The sequence below is a fragment of the Panthera leo genome, chromosome B3, assembly GCF_018350215.1.
Source record: "Panthera leo isolate Ple1 chromosome B3, P.leo_Ple1_pat1.1, whole genome shotgun sequence".
NCBI classification, from domain to species: Eukaryota; Metazoa; Chordata; class Mammalia; order Carnivora; family Felidae; genus Panthera; species Panthera leo.
Window position 1 is genome coordinate 35,591,464 of NC_056684.1, and position 17,503 is coordinate 35,608,966.

At 50.4% G+C, this 17,503-nt stretch overlaps 1 long non-coding RNA gene across 4 annotated transcripts; it reads right to left on the reverse strand.

Moving 5' to 3' along the window:
* Positions 1–3,279: 3,279 nt before the first annotated feature.
* On the reverse strand, positions 3,280–16,331 carry LOC122221851. 4 transcript variants are annotated; one of them, XR_006203470.1, is made up of 5 exons: positions 16,245–16,331; positions 15,525–15,673; positions 5,636–6,182; positions 4,570–4,653; positions 3,280–3,396 (listed from the first exon to the last, which is right to left on the reverse strand). It is a non-coding gene; the product is annotated as an uncharacterized LOC122221851 (long non-coding RNA). The 4 variants fall into 4 exon arrangements; XR_006203469.1 differs by lacking the exon at positions 4,570–4,653 and adding an exon at positions 14,336–14,447; XR_006203468.1 differs by lacking the exon at positions 4,570–4,653.
* Between the last annotated feature and the right edge of the window lie 1,172 nt (positions 16,332–17,503).

Sequence of the window (17,503 nt, forward strand, 5' to 3'; positions counted from 1 at the left end):
TTGGGTTCAGAGCCCTCGGGGTGGGGGAGACCCCCGTGTGACCCAGCAGATCGGCCGCATGCATGCTCATCACAGATGATGGGCTGAGAAGGGGCGGGGCAAGCAGCAGGGTGGAGGGGGGTGGGGGGGGGGGAAGTCCTCTCCTCCCTACCCTGCGCAGATCTGTGGCTCAAGTCACCCCCAGCTGTCCACACCTGCCTTCCACTGCTCTTCTGGCTCACTTGTCCCTCTTAGCTCATCGTTTACATTCTTCCAAATGTGAAGTCCAAGGTCCATTTACCCTTCAAATGTGAGCTAGGTGTGGGGGCACCCTGGAGAGTAATTGCCACATGGGTGGAGCTCGTAGGGACACGGGGGGTGTCTATCAAAGCACCACAGAGGGACATCACCTCGGCCTCGGGTGGCGAGGGTCACGGAAGGCTCCCAGCCAAGGTTCCCCGGGGCTGACCTTGAAAGAACTAGAAAAGGTTACCCTGTGGGCCACACCGGGGGCCTTGGAAACCACAGGGCACTGGGGGCCCACCGCCAGCCCTCCATGCTTGGTAGGAGCCTGCATAAGGTCCTGAGATGGGGGGGGGGGGGGGCGGAGGGGGTAGCCAATCATCGCGGGCTCCAAAGGAAAAGAAAACCACAAAATCAAAATGAGGAAATGGTCCATTAAACGCCTGCAAAACGTGCTTGCTCTTAGGTCACCCAGTCAACTGCTTCTCTACCCAACTCCACGCTTATATATAAAATACGCTTCATGTGGCATGTGGGTGAACTTGAACGGGTTTGGTGCGATTAGGGGTGAGGCCTGCCCAAGGGTGGCTGGGCCCGGGGAACGGCTGAGCCGGCCAGCTGGGGGTACCCCCCCCCCCGGCCCAGGGGGAGGAAGAGAACCGCAGCCCCACGTGGGGCTGGGCTTACCCCGTGGGGTTCGGCAGCGGGGGGGCGGCCTGTGGGACAGATGTGCGTGCAGGGGGGAGGGGGGACGGCTGTCCTGCGGACAGGGGCCGGAGGAGCAGGAGAGGCAGCTGGGGGAACCCCCAGAGGGGTCTGGGCGGGGAGGGGGTGGGGGCGCCGGTAGCGTCCCCCGGGGAACGGGCGCTTCGTGGCACCCCCGGACGGGAGCATCGACCGCGTCCCCGCGCCTCCTGCGCGCCCCTCCGCAGCCACAGCCGGTGCCACCGAAGATAAACACGCATCCCACAATTCACCGTGGTTTGTTTTCCCCTCCAACTCCAGATGGCCTATCTGGGGACGGCCGAGGCCCCTGGGTGCGGGCCGTTGCCGTTTTTGATGAGCTGTGCACATATGGATACCGAAACATCTGGAGCGGCCATGTGCTGCTCGGGGCAGGCCAGCCCCGGCGAGCCAATCAGGAGCCCCGGGGCGCCAGGGGGTGCGCGCGGCCCAGCCAGCGAGCCCCGATAAATTATTCATGACCGAGTTATTTGTGGTGCGAGGGGTCCATCAGCTACTTTGATTAAAAATCCAATGAGTAATGAATATGCAAACGCCAGTGACTGCTCCGAGCAACAGATTTGTCAAATTGTCTATACTTCGCCGAGATAAAGGAAAATCTCCTGGGGTCCCGAAATTGAAAAACCGCACCGTCAAATCGCAGCATTATCTTAATTATCAAATCTCCTTGGCCGTGCACATACCCCGCGTGAGGCTGAGCGGGGCGACGGGGGGGAAAAAATGGAGAGGGAGATAGATATTTGTCTCTGAAACCGGGGGCCTGGCTAGCAAGAAACAGCCTGGTGGAGAAGTGATTTTCATTCACATGGTGACTCCGCAGCCATTTAATTATTTTAATTAGGCTTAATTAGTGGTAAATTTACAATGATATGCTTGATACCTGGCATTAAATCTTTCATGCATAAATGTTTTGTTAAAATGAGGAAAAGGCAAGTGGCATTTCGCCAGCAATTACGGCTGAATGTTCTAATGAAGGATTAGGCTCCGCAGTGATTCATGAAGACAGGCGGGCACCAAACTTGTTTGTGAGGCGCCCGGCACACCATAACTCAAGTGTTCCCACTAGCATCACGGCTGTCCTTGTCGCTTCAGGGAGCGCCTGCCCTGGGTGCCAGCCAGGGCACTGGGGGCCGGGGAAGCTTTGGGGGCGCTGGCTCAGAGCCCCAGCGCCCTCCGTGTGAACGAGCCACTCCGACTCCCCGTCAGAGAGAGGGGCTGCTTCTGTGCGGGGTGGAAAGCCACGGCCACAGGGGGGTCAAGTGTCACAGAGCAGGTGATCGATTGTCTGTGGCCCTGGCTAGTTTGTGAGAGGCGGGAATTGTTCTGTTCTATGGGCTCTCTCAGCCCGGACTGGGCTGGGCACAGAGCAGGTGCGCAGGATGCGTTGGCTGGGATAGATGGGGGCCTCCGTGTCCCTGCTGTGGCCCAGCCTCGGCCGTCAAAGCTCTGAGCCGCAACAGGTTGCGGTTTGGACGGAGTGAGTCCGGAGAGCCTGACGGGCCGTCCCCCACCGCCCGCCTTGTCCTGTCCAGAGGTCCGATGTCTGCCCTGCTCCGCCCTCCCCGAGATCCCTTTGCCAGGAAATGAGGGCTTGTTCTCTACATTCAGAGATCGGCTTCAGCTACTTCCTTCCCCCCGAAGGGGAAGCATAGCACCTGACACCTGGACCAAGATGGGGGCTCAGAGAGAGCCAGGTGGAGAGAGGGAGGGGGCAAGGGCCAGGAAGGGAGAGGGTGAAGGAAACTGTCCCGGGCCTGCCGCATAGCCCTGTAACACCCTCACATCTGGCCGGCCCAGGCCCTGGCCACATGCTCGTTCAGTCCCTGGCAGGAGTCAGAAGTCCGGAGTGTGACCCGGGGGGCCGTTCGCGGGTCCCCATTTCACTTCTGCACTCCTGCTCCCTGGCAGCCGCTTCCTCCCGCCAGTGGGGAGCCCGTGCCTGGCATGTCAATGACTCCGTGTGCGTGCGCTGGCCTCCTGCCTCCCTTTCTCCCCCGTCCTGCACTTGATCCCCAGTCACCTCCCTCCCGGGCTCCCCCACGCTCCGTTCCCTTCTCATTAGCTCGAGCTCCTCTTAACTCAGTGTTAATGCCTTTGGCTCTGACTTAACCACTTCCCCGGAGAGTCCCGATGTTATGTTTCTTAAGCCCGTTTTCAATCTCCCAACCACGGGGTTATGTTTCTTGGTTTCAGCCTCTTAATGGGCTTTCAGAATTTTCAACCTCAGCTTTTCTTACCCTTTGCAAGAAAAGATATGACTGTTAATAAGGGGGCCTTTCTTTTCTTTTCTTTCTTTCTTTCTTTCTTTTTTTTAATTAGTTTTTCATTTTACTCATTCAGGGAGCGTTTATGCAGCCAGATGGGTGTTTCTGTCTTCCACGTACTCACTGCTTATATCCACCAGAATGGAAGTTCCACGAGGGCAGGGACCTGAGTGGGTGGGGAAAGAAAAACGTAACATACATAATTCTATTTATTTCAACAGGGCAGATGTTAACGCCCCAAGATAATGCCCCATATTCACCCTGTGGCTTTGTGTCCCCCCCCCCCCCAGCTCCCGGAAACAATGGCACACACCCCAAGATGTTCCATGATCCTTTTGAGAAACAATGATTTTGGAGCTGACCAGGCTGGATCGTGGTCGGGGCCGGAATGTGGGAGCCCCAGGTGAGAGGCACTAGGGAAAGGAGGGAGCTTTTCAGATGCTGTGAGGTGTTGGTGGAGGAGGAACGGCGCCCTGGAGGAATGTGAAGTCCCCAAAGGGTCATTTCCGTACAACAGGGGACAGCGTCATACAGTCAACTCTTATTGGGTCAGATCGTGTGGGGCTGGGGACAACGTTCTCCTCTTCAGGTGGAGGTGACAGGGAAGTTCTGACTGCAGGAGAACACTCTGCCCTAGATGAGGAAAGGTCAGGATTCACAGACTAGGGGATGGAAGCTACTAGAAGGGTGCTGAGAAGAAGAGGGGGGGCTCAGATTGTTTGCTGTTTAATACAACCTCAATGACAGATGCCCAATAAATGTGGCAGAGTGAACATGTGTTTACTTTCACTCCCTCCCCAAACCCTACTAAAATAACAATGAAGGAATAAAAATAGGGGCATAAATCCACACTGGGCGTGAGTAAGAGGAAATGACATCACGCAAGGGATCCCAATAAAATGGTTGAAGCTGGGAAGTAGAACTTGTAACAGATAACTCATCAGATGGGAGACAGCCAGGGTCCCTGTAAAGGCGGGGGAGTGGCGGTGGGCCAGGGAGGCAAAAAGGGCCAAACTCTTCCCCGCTGTAAAACCCCAGAAAGGGGACCCCGGATGGCTCAGTCAGCTAAGTGTCTGACTCTTGACTTCGGCTCAGGTCACGATCTCGCCGTTCGTGGGTTCGAGCCCCCGGATTGGGCTCTGCGCTGACAGCGTGGAGTCTGTGTGGGATTCTGTCTCCCCCTCTCTCTCTGCCCCTCCCCCAGTTGGGCTCTCCCTCAAAAAAAAAAAAAAAAAAATTAACGAAAACCGATTCTAAAAAATAGAATCCCAGAAAGACTCAGGAGCTGGAAGCCGGGAGGACCCCTGGAAGCCGAGGGGCGAGGTGGTGCTGAACTCACCTTGGGAATTGCTTGGGAACGCATGGTAGTATTTCCATCATTCCTCCCGGGTGTGCGTCCCAAGGCCACTCCCAAACACATCTCCTGAATACAGATCTCTGTCTCAGTCTGTGGCCCAGAGGGCCCAACCTGAGAGGGTGCGTCCCAGGAGTGATTCAAGGGAGCCGACTCTAAAATGGGATTGTGGGGCTAGATTTCCTACTGCTGGCCGCTGGCTGGTGGGGAGGGCTCCTCACCTGGCGTGTATAACTCCCTGGCATGCTGTCTTGGGGTTATTGTTAAAACGTTCGCTCACGGCACACCAGAATGGGATACCGGGGGGAAGGTAGTACTCTGGTGGGGGCCATATTCGAGACATTCGAGAGGTTCTGGGGAAGTAGTAATTAAAGAGACTGTCAAGTTAAACGGCTACCGCTAAGGGCAATTGACGCATTGGAGAAAGAAAGAAAAGGCCGAGGGTGATTAATCACCAATTAAAGGCTAAGTCTGAAAGTCAGCGAGCCCAATCGGCAGCACATAAAAAGACTTCAACTCTTGCAACTAGAGGGCAAGAGAAGCCGAGGACCAGAGATCCATGACTTAATTACAAGAGTAGCAGAATTCTAGAGGAGGTTGAATTCTTGAACTCAGAAAGTTGGTCATGCCAAGGTCAGGGCCGCGACTGGGGAAGAGCGGGACCCTGAGAACTGGATGGGGCCATTCAGGTTGATGCACTCCAAAGCCTTCAATCCCCAGATCCCTCTGAACCTTGTGGGTCCACAGAAGTTGTGCCCTTTTTTTTTTTTTTTTTCTGTTAAAAGAGAGCAATCCTCTCGCGCTTGAAGGTGAGGCGGAGGCCTCTCCCCTGCAGGCCGATGCAAAACTCTCTCAGGATCCGTTTTCACCACCACTGCTGCTCACCAGGCCTATCGTGACACCTCTGTTGGAGCGGGGGGAACACAGCGGGGGACGGGTAATAAATGGAGTCTTGACCCAGGTACCTCGTGACAGGTCCACTAAGTCTACAGACCTACCCGTTGTTCATTTCCCAGACTCCAAGTGCAGACTTTGTAGCGGACATACTTACCAGTTGGCAGAACTAGTCCTTGACGTGGGGAGTTGAGAGTTACTGTAGCGAAGGCCAAGTGGAAGTCTTCAAACGGCCTCCCCCACCCAGGGCCAAGGCAGTAAATGCAAACCAGTAACACGTTCCCCGGGGAATGGAACCCTGTGATGGCAGGTCATTTGAGCAGCGTAGGGTGCGCCATAGCGGTCACGGCCATGGTCGTGGTCACGGTGTGCTGCCCGGAGGCCCCTCAGGCTTCAGGTACTCACTTCCCCAGCTTGCTGGGAGTATTGATGACTCTCAGCTCAGGTCTCTCTCCAGGACGTGCTCTTAATTAAAGGGAATCCTCTTGCCCAAGGTCACCACCCCTCCCTGGGGTAGCCCGCTTCCCCTGGCCGGGCAATGAAAGACAGTAAAGGCCCATCCCTCTTGCCTCAGGGCAAGGCAATTCAGGGAGATCATTCCAGCTCCAGGGCTCTCTGGGATTGGCTGAGTCCTTTGTGGTGACTGCGGCTCCTCTCCTCCCTCTGCTCAATCCTGCTTCCCTCTCTTCCGGCACCGTGACAACCTGCAGGCAAAACTTGGAGTCTATCTCCCAGGAACTATTCTGGTAGGGTCTATAACCCACTAAGTGTGACCCCGGATTTCCTCCCCTCTTAGTACCACCAAGCCACTGTGTCTTCCCCAGCCAGTAGAAAGGAGCTTTGCTCTCGGAAAGGCTAAACACGAGAGCCTTGGCCTTGGGGGACGTAGGTGCCACCAAGGGTGAGGCAAGGGCCGGTCTGCCACTTGGCTCCCAGAATGCTGGAGGCGAGGCTTAGAGTCACCTCCCTATTCCTTCCCCGGTGGATGACTTTCTTTCTGGGGAAACCAACAGGCCCAAGAGGAAATTCTTACAGATGCTGGCGGAGGGAGTACCATAAGGAATTGGCTACTGTCTATCTCATCATCTTATAGTGAAGCCACCCACCCAGGCACTGAGTGTGTCTGAACGCCTTTTAGCTTCTTATAAGTACACATGGATGTGAAGACAGGAATTACCAGATACTCAAAGACAATGTCTAACTTGAAAGGCAGATGTCAATATGGAAGCGTTGGAAAGGGGGACTCAGGAGAAAGAGAAAGAGTGTAGGGAGTGAATGAAAACTTCCAACAGAAAAGTAAAACCCCAGAGGAAGACACAGTGTCTATGCAACAAAAACAGGATGCTACACAAAAAGAGCAGTCAGAGAGAGTCTGGAAATTCAAACTCCCACTGCAGAAATAAAAGCTGTGACGTAGACATAAGTGTGCATGTGAGTGTGTGTGACTGTGAGTGTATGTGAGTGTATGTCTCAGGGTAGGTCGGACAAGTGTGTGTGTGGGGGGGTGTGAATGAAAATGGGAATGTGAAAAAATTAAATCTCCAGCTTGCAGGGAGGGAAGATTTTAGATCATCTCTAAATTTCTTTTGAACCAAGAAGTAAAGTATAAACATTTTACTTAGAAATATGAAGATATGGGGTGCCTGGGCGGCTCAGTGGGTTAAGCACCCAACTTCGGCTCAGGTCATGATCTCGCGCTTCATGGGTTCAAGCCCCGCATCAGGCTCTGTGCTGACAGCTTGGAGCCAGGAGCCTGCTTCAGATTCTGTGTCTCCTTCTCTCTCTGTCCCTCCCCCACTCACACTCTGTCTCTCTCCCTCTCAAAAAATAAATAAACATTAAACAATTTAAAAAAAGAAAAAAAGAAATAAGAAGACAGGGGCGCCTGGGTGGCTCAGTCAGCTGAGCATTCAATTCTTGGTTTCGGCTCAGGTCATGATCTCAAGGTTCATGAGTTCAAGCCCCAATTTGGGCTCTGTGCTGGCAGCATGGAGCCCACTTGGGATTCTCTCTCTCCCTTTCTCTCTCTGCCCCTCCCCTGCATGCGCTCGCTCTCTCTCTCTCTCAAAATAAATAAGCTTATAAAAAAGAAATATGAAGATAAATACAAGGAGACATAGCTAAAAAGTGATTGCCTCTAGGTTTTGGGAAATCAGAGCTGAGAGGGATACTTTTCACTAAAAGCCCTGTGGAACTACCGAACAGTTTAAAGGTAATACGTGTATTAGCTTGTTTAAAATGCAAATCAAAATTTTTAAAAATGACTTCCAGGCCGTCTGCTCCTTGGGTAACCCCAGGTGAGTGCCTTGGTTTCCCCGTTTATCAGATAAAGACCAGACCACTCGCTTTTGGGGGCTGTTCCGAGAATTTGGCCGGGTAGTAAACACGGAACACGTTTCCTACCTGGAAAGCTCTGGGCAAATGATGCTAGCGTGGTCACGAACGTTCTACCCGCTGCTGGATTTGGCCAGCGAGAGAAGCGGCAATGGTTGTGCTTTTTGGATGGTAGTGTTCAGAGAGGCAAATCCCTTTTCGTTGTAAAGGCTTTAAATGTCTCATTCTGAGACAGATTGTCTCATCAGAAATACTACCATAGCTGGATGATTTGCAAACCAGCCACCAGCTAAATTTGCTGCCTCCTAAAATAGTTTTGAGATGTCTTCAGGACAGGCCTGGTCCCAAACACATTCACGAAGGCAGCCAAGACTGTCTTTGGTGCTCCCACGGCAGGCGCCCCTGGCCAGCAGTCTCTGCAGCCCCTACCCCAGACACCCCCGTCCCCTCTGCCCCTCTCCTGGTCCTTCTTTCCAAACAAAACCTGCTCTCTGGGAGGAACCGAGATCCTAACCACACTGCAGATTATGATATAACTGGCCAATAGTAGCTTAGGTCAAACCACCCCTTTCCCAGAAGAATGTACATTTAAACATGGAATAAAGTATTAAGCTAAAGAAATAAAGCTCTAATGGTGAAGTCATGCAGAAACTAGACATTGAAAACATAGATTTTGGAAAGTGACGGTATCCTAGTCCTTCTAAAATTATATCACACCCATCAATAGAGTTGGAATCTCTATTTCTATACATAGGCAGCCCCCTCTCCGACAGAGCGCTGCTCTGGGACCCCAGACACCATCTATGCGCTTCAAATTAACGGAATCCTGGGACTTCACAGACGTAGTCCTTCAAAGGAATCTTTTTGAGCCTTCTTCCTGGTACAAGAAGTCCATTCCCAGCGTCCCTTGACATACGATCCTTCATCATTCTCTATGTTAATAGACCTTTTCCCTTTTCCCTTCAAGACCTAGCTTCATGCTATTGTGGGTGGTCTTTATTATTAGGAAGGACTTCCTCATACCGGTTTGGATTTTGATTCCCCTGATTTTAATCCATTGGTCCCATTTCCCACCTCTGGAACCAAAGAGAACAGCAAGCGGAGTCTCCTTGGTTTATGTGAAGACGTTGTGTTGGTTGGCGATTTCCAAAGTGTGCCCCGTTGAACACTAGTTCCAAGGGACGCTACTAAGAGGCATGTGACGAAATGGTTGGACAGTCAAACGGGTTTGGAGAATGCTGAGCTAATTGAAGTTGCACAGATTTCTTTACTGCCGGACTTTTGGGGCCTTTCCGAAGCTAACGCATCAAACCGTGCTCTGAGAAGGGGATTTAGAATGCTCTGATTTCAAACGTGGGTGACCTTAGAATGCTCCTTGAATGGCTGGGCTGCCTTGTGGGATTAGTGTTGGGGAATTACTGGTCCTGCAGAACGAGCTCTGTGCTGGGAATCACTGGTGTGCAGACGCCAGCTTCTACCAATTCACAACGGCCGACGGTGCACATCTCCCCCCAGCTCTGCATTTCGTGATGGCACGTTGGGAGCTTGAAATTGGCCACAGTGGGAGTGTTTACACAACATAAACTGGCAATTGCTACAAATCTGGATTCTCGGAGAGCTGATCGTTAAACAGTTACCAGCGCACCACTCAATCAGAGGCCGTGGGTTAAAACCACCAGACACTAGACCTGGAGCAAGTCATTACGCCTTTCTGGGTCTCTCCCTTCGTCTATCGTAATGCACGAGTTCAGCCATCCTCTTCTTCTCTGAGACCCTGCGACTCCCCTCAGAACGCCCTTCTGGGTTCAATGTCTCCAGTCCGTTCACCCATTCTTCATATGTCGTGATTACTCAATTTCTTACCACCCTGGCTGGCAGCTCAAGAGGCCAAATGGTGTCTGGGTGGTCAGTTTCCTTTAGAAGTGGAAGTTTCTGGGAGGAGACACTGTCTTCCTGCTGTGTCCTGGACAGTGCGAGCTGGTGAGCTATAGAGCACCCAGGTAAAGGTCAGAGGCATCTGGAGGGAGACGACTCCTGCCCAAGGCAGTCCCATGTCTTCAAAATGGTATATTTCTGCCACCAGCGTGGCTACTCCTGTGCCTCATGCTCACACCGGGCGTCACTGACTGGTGATGCGTCCTCGTTCTAGGGTGCAACGTGAACCCTGTCTCCTGTGTGACCTTGACTAATTAGACTCTCTGTGGTTCACTCAGTTTCCTTAGCCAGAATCTTGGGAAATAACAGCACTTAGCTCTGTGGTTATTATCAGGATTAAATGAGAACACATGTAAAGCACTAAGGATGATGTCTGGCACATAAGTGCTCAACAAAGAACAGCTTGCATAACTTCTTGTTGTTGTTAATCAATTATAACACTCTTTCCCACTGTCTTAGATGCCCTTGGTGCCCTGCCCAGATCCTCTTTGCCTGGCCAGTTCTTCCAACTCCCAGCTGTTGTGAGTTTGGGATCCTAATAGCTCCCAGCTGCACTCTTCTCCGGAACATGTCCCTCAGCAGCTGGGAATCTCCTCTTCGGGGGGAATACCGGGAGGTCACGGTCTCTCCCCACCTACCTTCAGAGTCAGCCACGGCCGGCCACTGACTGACACAGGGATACGTCAAAGGTCTTGCCTCATTGGCGGACAGCCCTGTGGTACCATTTCCATGCCAGTGCTCCCCGTAGATTAGGCGTTAGCTGAAACCATGTCTTGGTTCAGCTTCTTCTCCTTCATCCCTCACTTTCTCACAGGTTTCTCTGGAGACCACTCCCTCCCTAAAGGAGGTGCACGGGAATATCTGTTTTGGGATCTGGAACCACACCGAAGATAACCACTGAACTTGGATACAGCCTGAACATAGCATTTTACACAAGGGAAAAAGAGGAAAGCTGTTTTGTGTCTTGACCTGAGCTCTGAAGTGGGGAGCGTCCCCCCCCCCCCCGATTATTTATAATTTAAGCGTGTATCGTGCGAGGGGTTAAGCTATGTCGTGGTACAACCTGCATTGTCTGGGAATACCCAAATCTACAGCGAACATAAAAATGATGCTAAAATGGAAAAGGAATGCCCGTGGGGTATTGAACAGAAGCAAACTCAGACCCTGGCAACATGCCATCAACCCAAGTTATTCTCCACAGATAAAGCTTCATTGACAGTAGTCTCCTAACCCTACCTAACAAAACACACAAGGAATCTATATCCACCTTGAATGAGAGTCAGGAAACCCAACAAAGAACAATATTAGACCCTAATATCTTCCACCCCAAAAACTCTAGGTAGCAGAACATTTTGAGTCCCTCAAAATGAGCATGCTTGAAATGAATACATATGTAAAAGGAGGACTTGACCCTTGTTATACAAGATCATGGCAATATGGGAAAATAATTTTCATGCTGCAAAAGAACCCAATAGAATTTTTAGAAGTGAAAACACCATACTCATTGATATAAAAAAGGGGATGAGTTAAAGAGTGGATTAGATACAATTGGAGAGAGGATTAGTGAACTCGAAAATATGTCTGAGGAAAATACCCAGCATGCAGAGACTTAGAGATAGAAATACGGACAAGTAGTTAGGAGATATGGACGGCAAGATGAGAAGACACCATGTACATCTAATTGGGGTTACAGAAGGAGAGTAGAGAGAATGAGAGAAAGCCAACATTAGACAACATAATGTCTAACAATATTTCAGAATTCCTGATAAGCATTAATCCTCAGACTCGGGAATCACAGATAGTCTCAATCAGGATGAATAAAAACAAATCCACCCTTTGAACACCACACATTGTACTAAAACCTCAGAGCCCCAAAGAGACAGAGGTCTTCAGAGAGAGAACAGAGAAAAGATAGAGATTATTATAAAGGAATTAGCAACTCTAGAGCAATATCAACTTTAATAGCATCTATAGAAACAAGAAGGAAACGGAATAACATCTTCAAAGAGTTGAGAGGAAAAACCCTGCCAGATTAGAATTCTAATTAAGAGGCAGAAAAAAGGAAAGCCACTTCAAAGAAACACAGAGTTTTCTTTTTTTTAATGTTTATTTATTTAGTTTTGAGAGAGAGAGAGAGAAAGAAAGAGAGTTCGAGCAGGGGAGGTTCAGAGAGAGAGGGAGACACAGAATCCGCAGCAGGCTCCAGGCTCTGAGCTGTCAGCACAGAGCCTGACACGGGGCTCGAACTCACAGACTGTGAGATCATGACCTGAGCTGAAGTCAGACGCTTAACTGACCCAGGTGCCCCTGGGTTTTCTATTAACAGGTCTTCTGTGAAGGACTTATGGCATGATGATCCTAGGAAGATGGAAATTTTACCTAGAAGCAAGAACTGAGGTGCAAAGAGAATTGTTAAACAAATAAAATGATACACATGTGGAAGAATCCAATCAAATATTTCCTGTATAGAACTATAGTGATGACATTAAATAATTTTATTAAATATAAAACAATGTGAAACTAAAGTACTGGGTAAGAATAGCATGTAAGATAGGAAGGGGCCTAAAAAAAATCCCCAAATACCTTTAGAAAAAAGATGATAAGGGGCCAATAGTGGTTAAAGTATCCTAAGGTGTTTAAAAAATTAAAGACAGCCACTAAAAACATGTACAGGCTCCAAACCAGTAAAGGAAAAGAAGAGAAATAAGGAAAAAGATCACTCCAACAAATAGATGGAAGAAAAAGAAATATAGAAAAAGCAGAGTAAAAAAGATTGCAAAAAATAAAACAGTGCATGTAAATCCATACAGAGTACTAATCACAACATATTTCAATGGATTTAAATTTCTGGTTAAAATAGAAATTATCAGATTGGATTGCAATTTTTCAGCTCTAGATCGTTTATATGACGCGCATCCATCATGAAGACACTGAAAAGTTGAAAACAAGAGGAAAAGTTACAATGAAGGAAAGAGAGGAAAAGAGATGTTCTTGATGGCACCAATAAGACCTCAGAATCCAGCCTTTACCCCTTGAACATCCAGTTAGGTGAACCCATAAATATCCCAGTCCTTCCGCAAGCTTGCCACCTTGCTTGAGTTGGGTGTTTTCACTTGCAGCCAGAAGATGACTGATCGATGCAAAAGTGACACGTGCAGCTTGGGATGCTGGTCACTCAAAGAAGGGCAAGGTGAGAGCCATGTTTTAGGAGACGTGGGAATGAGTCAGTGGACCAGGCAATCATTCGGGCAGGAGGTGAGGAGAGCTGGACTAAGGAAGCGTCCAATACAACTGGAGAAGAAATGGGAGTGTTCCCAGAAGACTGAGTTGAACGTTTGACTTGTCTAACCCTAAAAGCCTTCCTTCACACAGCCCCCGAGAACATGCTAGAGCTTATATGACATTTATTGTGGGGCCTCCCTGTTCAGAGAAGAGCCTTTTGAAAATACGGCCAGGTGCTCAGCCAACCTAACCGAGGTCATTAACAAAAACAAAACAAACACCAAGAGCAAGAATATTTTAGGCACACCTTCGATCGAAGTGATGAGGATGTCTCAAAATCATTAACTCCGGAACGAGAGCCCAATAAACATAAATAAAGATGCGCCCCGTATCTCAGACTAGTTGATTTATACGTTTCTAGATGGAAATCCAGGAACGTGGGTGTCTGCAAATGGGACACATAGGGCTATCCGCTGTCTTTCTGAGCTTAATTTCTCTTGCATGTTACATGAGGGGATTGGACCAGCTCTCCAACATCTCTTCTCACTTTGAAATTCTTTGAGTTTATTAAAAAAAAAAAATTGTTTTCAAGTGTGAGATAACCTGAGTAGAGAAATATGTATGGTTCATTCTGTGCCTTCAAGTGTGTGTGTGTGTGTGTGTGTGTGATCAGCAACCACGTGTGGGTCTGCATTTTCCTCTCCATGTCTCGCCACGGCTCTGGATGCCTATCCGTGCGTGTACATTATCATTTGTTCCTTCCTTCCTCCCTCTCCTCCTCCTCCCGCTGCCTCCCTTTTCCTCTCCCTGCAACTCTGTGAAATGCATGAACATTTCTCAGTTATGTGATGTTCTCAGCAGGAGGATAGGGCCAAATAATGGTGTTTCTAGTTATTACTCTGATGAATCACAGGGGAACAGCCTTCACCAAGGTAGAACGGCTTGCAAAGAATATGTTCATTCAATTAAAAAAAAAAAAAAGAAATTGAAAAATAAGATACTGCCAACATGGGGCTCTGAGTGATGTAGGGTTTATGCACTGATTCCATTTGCAATTCAAGCAAGAAACACACCAGAGAGGCACCTGGGAGCAAACGCCTTGGAATGGGGGAAGGGTTCCCACCGCCGACCAAAAATTCTGTGCCTCAGGTGAAGTTTCTGGAACCAGGAAGGGGAAGTGTAGACAGTCCTTGGCTTCCTTCAGTCTAGTCTGAACAGAAGATTCTGTGCTAGAGACGCTGTGACTCTTCCCAGGGAGAACTGGTTGACCTGTAATCTCTACTGCCCTGGTGGCCATGTTTTATACCACGTGATTCCCTGCCCCACCCCCTCAGCTGATGAGCTCAGGCATGGACACCCTGCTGACCTGTGAGTTAACCTGGTACAAAAAGATGAGCCAAGCCAGTCCGATGCTGTTTCTCTGACCTTGGAAACGCACTTGGATCTGATGCCAAGAATGAAGCGATTACCAGCAGAGGCTGTGGAGGAGAGCTGGGTCATGGTGGCCAGGTATAAACCGAAGTTAGGAAAGATCAGAGAGTCAAAAAGACAGGGGACGGATCAAGAGAAAGCAGAGGTGCCATGTGATCCTGCAGTCAAGATCCTGCAGCCAAGGAGAGGAGGGAGGAGGGGAGCTATTGCCAGGCATCGTTCTGGAAGCTGGAAAAGAGACAAAAGTCCCTCTCCTCCTGCAGCTTCCCTTCTTAGTGGGCCATCCCTGAGGCGCTGCTGTGGCACCTGCGACTTGCACCATCACACCTGATACCATTCCCTATCAATTTCATTTTCCCCAAGCCCCAGACAACTGTACTTTGGGACCACCAGCTCCCTCTGCCCAGCAGCCTTTTGGTCTCCAGCCATAGAAATGAACTTTGGCCAACTTAAGCCAAGGAGGAGTTTCGAGGTTCATGGAGCTAAGAAAGCTATGAGGGTAGCTCAGAGGATTTAGGAACCCGCCCTCTCTCACTCTATCCTGTCACCTCTGCTCCTTGCACTTGACCACCTGCCGCAGACAGAGCACACACGGCAGGCAAAATGGCTGCCACCAACCCACCTTCACACTCTCCCCGCTCAGCCTCCGCAGGAAAAAGAGAGTGATCCCAAGGAAGATTCTGATTGGTCCAGCCAGGTCAGGTGTACCCCAGACCAACCACAGCCGGGGGGGAACGAGGCAACGGGGTGAGTAGTCAGGTCTACATCCCTAGCCAGCTTTTGGCCGCAGCGGTGGGCAGCTCCACAAGAGAAAGAAAGCCAGAAGAAAAAATGCGATAGGAAGCCAACAATCGCTACCACAGTCTAGTGGAGTGTCAAAAAGAAAGCCCCAAACAGCCCAGGTCAGATTTCGGCTCTAAGCCCCTAACTCACTGCTGACCTTCCTGGAGCTGGAGCGGCCCTGGGAGAAAGCGTTCGGTACCATGTAACTTTGAGTCTATTTACTAATCGCCTCCGAGAAGGTGGCTGCTCGGATGCATTAGGATAACTCGATTGTAAGATTTTAATGACATAACATTGAGACCTCGGGAGGCCCGAGCCCTGCGGTTGATCAATTCACATACCTTTCACTCAGGCCCAAGTGACTGAAAATCATTTTGCTCCCCAAGCTCTTAAAGGTCAGGAGTTGAATGCTTCAAGAAAATCTCTTTCTCTATCGCAGGAAACCTCTTGCATTTAGCATCCTGTCAATCAGGAGCGCCCCAGGAGGCCTCTGAAGGGGAGTGCAGAGAAAATGCAGCCTGTGTTCCTTTCTTCCTTCCTTTTCCCCTGGCTGGGCTGGGGTGTGCGTGTGTGTGTGTGTGTGTGTGTGTGTGTGTGTGTGGCATGGGGATGCTGGCTGGGGGTGGGGGTGCAGCCTGGTTGTTAGAAGGTACCTGTCTTCCCCTCGAGATGCTTTCTGGTGGCACGTTTGAAGCCCAGGGACAATAACGACCCTCCCCCCCCACCCCCACCCCTCAGAAAGGTCTGTTCCAGATTGTGTCAGTTTGGGAGGGAGACAGAGAAAGGTTGGGGTGAGCACCGAGATGAGCACAGCCTCCCAGGCCACCCCAGCCCTCCCCCTCCCCCCAGTCAGCTCTTCAAGAAAACTTCCCCCCCCCCCCCAAATCCCCTCGGCTCAGGGCAGGTGTCCAAAATGCAAATGAAGCCCAGCGCCTCTGTGCCCCGGCTTGGCAGGGAATCTGAAGCTATGTGTCCCCCTCCGCTAACTGGCCTGCAGCTTAATGACATGCAAATGGGAGGAACACTGTCTGTCAAATGGGGCCTAATCCCTTTGTCCCTACCTGCCAGCCGGGCAGCCTTGGCTGGACCACTTCTGGCTGGGAGGGCAGCTGGGAGGCGCTAACGGGCAGCGCTGGGCAACAAGGCCGGTTGCCTGGTAACCCGGGCGCTGTCAGGGGCCTCAGGTGACGCCGGGGCTCACAGGGGCGGCGCAGAAGTGGGCGTTCCCACCCCTGGAACTCGGAGCCTCCGAGGATTTAGGATTCTGTGGACACATGTGCCTTTGAGCAGGGGGGGTCTTTATTGGTTTCCTCAGTTTCCTCACCTCTAAAAAGAGGCAGCTGTTCTACAATCAGGGTTTCACTCAAAAGGAGGCATCCTTCCTAAAGGCCAGCGGCCACCCTCCCCGCCCCACCCCCCATCTCCAACTCAGCCTGAGCAGCTCGGTTCTTCTCTGTCTTAGAAGTTGGGGTCCACAGCAATAGCACTGCTAGGAATTTACCCAAGGGATACAGGAGTGCTGATGCATAGGGGCACTTGTACCCCAATGTTTATAGCAGCACTCTCAACAATAGCCAAATTATGGAAAGAGCCTACATGTCCATCAACGGATGAATGGATAAAGAAGTTGTGGTTTATATACACAATGGAGTACTACGTGGCAATGAGAAAGAATGAAATACGGCCCTTTGTAGCAACGTGGATGGAACTGGAGAGTGTGATGCTAAGTGAAATAAGCCATACAGAGAAAGACAGATACCATATGGTTTCACTCTTATGTGGATCCTGAGAAACTTAACAGAAACCCATGGGGGAGGGGAAGGAAAAAAAAAAGAGGTTAGAGTGGGAGAGAGCCAAAGCATAAGAGACTGTTAAAAACTGAGAACAAACTGAGGGTTGATGGGGGGTGGGAGGGAGGGGAGGGTGGGTGATGGGTATTGAGGAGGGCACCTTTTGGGATGAGCACTGGCTGTTGTATGGAAACCAATTTGACAATAAATTTCATATATTGAAAAAAAAAAAAAAGAAGTTGGGGTCCAGAGTAAAAATAATTAAAGCTTCATCTGCTGAAATCAACGTTTGAAAGGCATTAGGTTCGGCGATGTGCTGGGCCTTTCCCACCTCTCCTGGGCTGCGGTTTGTCTCAAAGACCCTGGTGGGGAGAGACCCGACCCAGGTAGCTCTCTCTCTCCGTTTCACAGGTGGTAAAACGGAAGCCCAGAGAGGTGACGTGAGTTTCCCACCGTCACACGGCTGGCTAATGCCGTGCTGAGGTCAACCTGGAGTCTGCAGACTCTAGATGGGGATTCTTTCTGCTAAA